Genomic DNA, 6000 nt, shown 5'->3' with positions numbered 1-6000 from the left:
TTTAAGTACAATTACTCATATCTAACCATGAGATGCCCATTAGGTCATCATTTTAGCATAGGAAATTTCAATTAATGTATGTAATTAAAAATAATTAAATTCTTTCTTTTTATAATCAAAACCCAGCACTTCCAATGCCTCCAATTAGTTTAAATTAGCAAGACTTTGGTCATCATCAAAAGCCAAAACAAGAGGATTTAGCCTAACAAAAATGTGCAATGCTGTCTGTAAAACTTTCCATCTCCTCAAAAGAAAATAGACATATAAATAAGCCACTGATTCACTTTTCTTACTAAGGATATGTGGTATATCCCATTTATGGACCACTTTGGTTCAGGAAAAAATGGCAATGGTACCACCAGCCAGTAGGTTATAAATATGCAGTGCTTATAAAATTAAAAGTCAGGCGACTTAGCCAGGAGTATTGTTGTTGTTAAAAAATTTTATCAACAATGAGACACCAGATAGTATAGTCAGATTACCAATATGAAAAAATGACAATACAAGTATTGTTACTTTAACATGAAATGTAAATAGGTATAAACAATTTGGGGAACAATTTTGTGATCTACGATAAAGTTAAAGATGTACATACCCTAAACTTTTATGTAATATCCAATCGTCTGCTTGACATCTGTACTTGAACACCTAATAAGTATATCACATCTAAAACTGAACTTCTGATTCTTCTTTCCTCCAAAAACCTTCTCTTTCTAAATCTTCTCCATGTCAACAAATGACAGTCCTTTTTCCAACTATTCAAGGAAAAAACCTAAGAGTCAAGGGAGTCCTCTTTTTCTCACACCTCACATCATCCAATTCATCCAGCAAATCCATGTGCCTCTAACTTTAATATATCCAGAATCTGATCACTTCACACCACCTCCACTAATGAGGCTTTGGTCCAAGCCACCATCATCTTTCATTTGGTTATTTGCAGTCCTTCCTAATCTGCATTCCTTGTGTCTGTCTTTGCTCATTACAGTCTGTCTATCCAGCACCCAGCATGATTTTTTTTTTAATGAAATTGTGATTACCACACAGTACAAAGCTATCCAGCACCTTCTCATCTCACTCAGAGTAAAATATATAGTCTTTATACACATCAATAAAGCCCCATCTCTCTGATTTCATCACTTACTATTCACCCCTGCTTGGTCCACTCCAGCCACAATGGTGTCCTTGCTATACTCCAACATGCCAGGCATGTTCCTGTCTTAGGACCTGCACACCTGCTGTTCCCTCCACTTAAAATGCTCTTCCTCCAGATAGATGCAAAATTGACTCCTTCATCTCCTTCATCTCTCTCCTTAAATGTCACCTTCAAAATATGGCCTTCCATAACTACCTTATATAAAAGTACAGGTCCTGCCCGCCACATTCTCTATTCCACTTTTATTTTGTTTTGCTCCATGAATTTATCTGGTAACACTCTACATTTTACTTATTTCATTTTCTTTTTATTGTCTGTCTCCCTCAGTATACTATAAAAACTTTGAATATAGGAACTTCCATTTGACTCTTGCTGTTGTGTCTTCTGGGCCTAGAATGATGGCCGATATGTAATAGATGCTCAATAAATACATATTGAATAAATAAATGAATAAATTCCACTCCTGGGTGTATATCTGGAAGAAACTTTTACTCAAGTGTACCAGGATACATGTATAGGAATGTTCATAGCAGCATTGTTTCGAAGAAACTGTAAAGAACCTCAATATTCATCAAAAAGAAAATGGATATCTTTTTGAGATAATGACTTCATTTCCTTTGGCTGTATACCCAGATGTGGGATTGCTGGATCACAGGGTAGTTCTATTTTTAATTTTTTGAGGAACCTCCATACTGTTTCCATAGTGGCTGTTTCAATTTACATTTGCACCAACAGTGCACGAGGGCTCCTTTTTCTTCTCATTCTCACCAGCACTTGTTATCTTTTGTCTTTTTAATAAAAAGACATATGTATGCAATGGAATAATATGCAGCCATATAAAAGAAAGAAATCCTGCCATTTGTGACAACGTAGATGGACTTTGAGGATATTATCCTTAGTGAAATAAGCCAGATAGAGAAAGCCAAATACTATATGATCTCATTTATATGTGGACTCTCTAAAAAGCCAAACATAGAAACAGAGTAGAATGGTGGTTGCCAGAGGTTGGAGGGTAGGGGAACTAGGGAGATATTGGTCAAAGGGTACAAACTCCCAATTATAAGATGAATGAAGTTCTGGGGATCTAATGTACAGCATGGTAACAACTATAGTTAACAATACTGTACTATATACTAAAAAATTGCTAAAAGAATAGATCTTAAATTTTCTCACTACACTTGCACAAAAACAACTTGTAATTATGTGAGCTGATGGATGTATTAATTAACCTTATTGTGATCATCATTTCACAATATATACATGTATCAAATTATCATATCGTACACCTTAAACTTACACAATGTTATATGTCTATTATGTGTCAATAAAATTAGAAAAAGAAAACATAAATTGTGATATAAAGTTAGAAAAAAGAAAACAGATTAATTGTGATATATGGTTTATACAATAAATAAACTAGATCTTAATGAATCAGGAAGTCTGAAACTCACAAACATAGTAACAATCCAAGAAAAAGGTTGCAAAAAATGCATGCAGATTGCCTGAATAAATTTATCCATACGAAGTTAAAATTGCAAAAGAGGACTATTTCAGGGTTAGGGAGAGAATAAGAGGTAGCAGAGATATAGGTGTAAATTATGTTATTTTTATACTTACTGAAAATGTTGACTTTTAATTTTACTCTACTAACCCAATTATGTATTTGGTATGGTCAGCAGCATTATTTCTATTAAATGGCATGCTTTAATTCTTAAACACCTCCCAGAAGATATCTCGTTGTTAGGCAATGCAAATTGGATAGGTTGGCTCTTAGCTGTTTGTCCTTTTGAGTTATAAGTTAATCAGTTTTCTGGGTTATTTTAGTTTTTTTTTAAATGATCTTGTTTCAAATTCAATATATTTAATAGACTATATTTAATAGGATATTAGATATATTCAGCCTTGTGTCAAAGATCTTTTATGGTGTGGTCTACCCAGTTTATTAGCTGCAGAGGGTACAAAAATTTGTACACGAGTCTCTCATTCTTAAGTAAAAGTGTCTACATTTAGACACATACCTGCACAAAAATACACACATTGTACCTTTTCAGAACTAACAAAAGTCTGAAAATTAACAAGAGTCACCTGTCACCATCTCACCAACCCAATTGCCCTCCCCTCCATCATGATATTTGAATGGGAGGAGGAAGCAAAATGAAGCAGAATCCAAAGGAAACAACATCAAATTTTATAGTTTCCTATCTTATCATTCTTTTATCATTTCTTTTAACTCATTTTAAAATCTTTTTTTCTTCTCTGTACATTTGCATTGGATTGAAAAACTAAATCTTAGATTTTACGGAGGATAATAAATGTTCCCTGTGGCATTTAATCGCCGCTGAACTAGAAATCAAGTATGATTAAACAACAGAGCGGCACCTTTATTTTCACTGAAGCAAAGATACCACCTTATCTCTCATTCTTCCACACAGAGAATTTCTGAGTTATTAAATTAAAGAGATATGACTTATCGTGCTCATTTGTCCTCTTTCCCATTCTTTCCTTTCTTTCTCAACCCATTTCCATCCAATATCTACCCACATGTAATTTTCACTTGAAAAATTAGCTATACCTCTGCAATACTTTATCTTTTAAAAGACCATCATTAATGAGAATATTGAATCTGTTTCTGTAGACCAATGAGAGAAAGGAGATAAGAGTATCACTGAACCCAGGAAATATTGCTACTCATTTATTGTTTAATGATTTGCACATTACCGAGTAACAGCAGCTGCCTCATCATCTCTTTTTGGTCAACCCATCACACCATGATGCTGTGACAAGCTCATTGCACACTGTACATGATAATACTGCTCATACTGATATTTCAGTGAACCAAGGCGCAATCTTGATAGTCAAGGCAAATGTAGAGTATTACTATAGTCAAAAATTTGAATTGATTATAACAGTCATGATATCTGGCTGTGAAGTAGCAGTAGCAAATTAGACAGAAACCTCTGTTCCAAAGAATTGATTCCATTATATCACTTTACATTTTAACAGCCAAGTTTCTGGATTTAACAAGAAAACCAACCAATTAACAAACACCAACATAAATTTTCCTAAGAAATAGAGGTAGTCACAGAGAATCCCTTTATAATTAAAAATATGCTTGTGCAGATATATATGCTCATGGAACAAACAGCAGAGAACTTAGTAACTTACAGATTCTGGAGCAGGAGTGTGAATCCTGGCTCTATCTCATATCAGCAGGGTCTCTTAGGCAAGTTATTTAAACTTGCTGTGCCTTAGTTTCCTTGTTGGTAAAATGAGAATAATTAGAGTACCTACCTATTATTATGAGTATTAAGTCTACTAACACAGAGAGTTTAGAACTTTGCCAGGCACATAATACAATCTTAATAAATATTAAGATATTATAAAGTTTATTATTATTATAAAGTGTTCACTTTTTTTTTTACTGTCATCAATGTGATATAAACGTCCTATACCTTACCTTCTCAAAAACCTTTGAATCTGTTTCTTTTCTTTAAAATCTTCATCTTACAGTTCTCTTCTGTATAGCTAATAATTCACAATAAAGTAGAGCTTATGTAGAGGGCACACTTAAACACTTATAGGCTAAACAAACAATTTATAAGGAACACAATATATTTTGAAAGGTTTTTCTGACCCTGTTTGGACAGTGAGTCCTAGATTTACCTCTCAAGATCAGAGTCTGAGTTGCCATGGAGTATAGTGGGATATTTTCCCTTGGTCTCTGTCTATTGTCATTTTCTAGAAACTTTTACCTTACTTGGCCTTCTGTTCCTTCACTGCTACAGCGGATGGGATCAAAGCCAAAGAAAAGTCATTTCTTTCCATCTCTACCCTTTCCTCCTATAACTAAGTATCTCCCCACCCTCTCTTTCTAAACATAAAAGCTGTGGTCATCTTTATTGCAGATTACAGTCAACATGGAAAGCCTTCCAAAAATCAAATTGCTTTGACTATTGTTTTCTTGCTGTTTTTTAAAAGGTTTAGCAATTTTCCTGAGTTTACTTCATGGTTCCTTGTTAAATATTTGCTAAAGCCTATTGAAAGTGGTTCCCTAACACGTTAGCCACTCCCTGTTTTTGTATTCTAATAATTTCAGCAGGAAGAAAACTAAGAATAATTTGAGAAACAAATACAGACTTTTCCCCCAGATAGATTAACTGGCTTTGGTTTTGCATTTTCTTTTTGCTAAGTATTATACCACACAGCAAAGCTCTCAGAATGAAAAGAATGTGCTTTTTGGAAGTATAATTTACTATTATGCAAATTACTGTGAAACAGTTGTTTTGAAAGAATTTGGCTCTGAAGTTTTAGATACTTTCAGTCAAAACTACTCAATGTCTCAAATCTTTTCTGTAGAGTTACTCTAAGCACTTCTTAACATGTTTCTCCATTTGCCTTGGGGCAGTACCGTATCATGGATCACTGAATATGTTTGGGCGTAATTACAGCAATTCAAGAACTCTGCCTAGCAGGAGTTACTTTACAAGTACAACTGTACAAATATAATTATAAATCTGAAACTCTATACAGTTTACAGTGCTGACCAAGATGCAAAAATCTCCTACCAAATGATGTATTCAAATGATGTGTAGCGATAGAAATGATTTTTTTCTTGTTTATAATTCGATCCAAGAAATAGTGTCATATTTAATATTTGCTGGAATAGGAGTAAGCTACTAGTCACCTGAGCATTGATAGAGAAACCTAGTCAAAAACCTTTCTTAGAAGAAAGATTACTAATTGCAAGTGGAAACTGTTCTCTTACTTATGAGTTCTAACAGTGAAGTCTGGTCCTATAAACAGCATATGGAGAATCAGGTCACAGAAACAAGTTTCCAGTCACTGGT

This window comes from Pteropus medius, unplaced genomic scaffold (genome assembly GCF_902729225.1).
Source record: "Pteropus medius unplaced genomic scaffold, Ma_sr-lr_union100, whole genome shotgun sequence".
NCBI lineage: Eukaryota > Metazoa > Chordata > Mammalia > Chiroptera > Pteropodidae > Pteropus > Pteropus medius.
The sequence above is the reverse complement of the archived record's forward strand: the minus strand, read 5'-3'. Positions refer to the sequence as shown.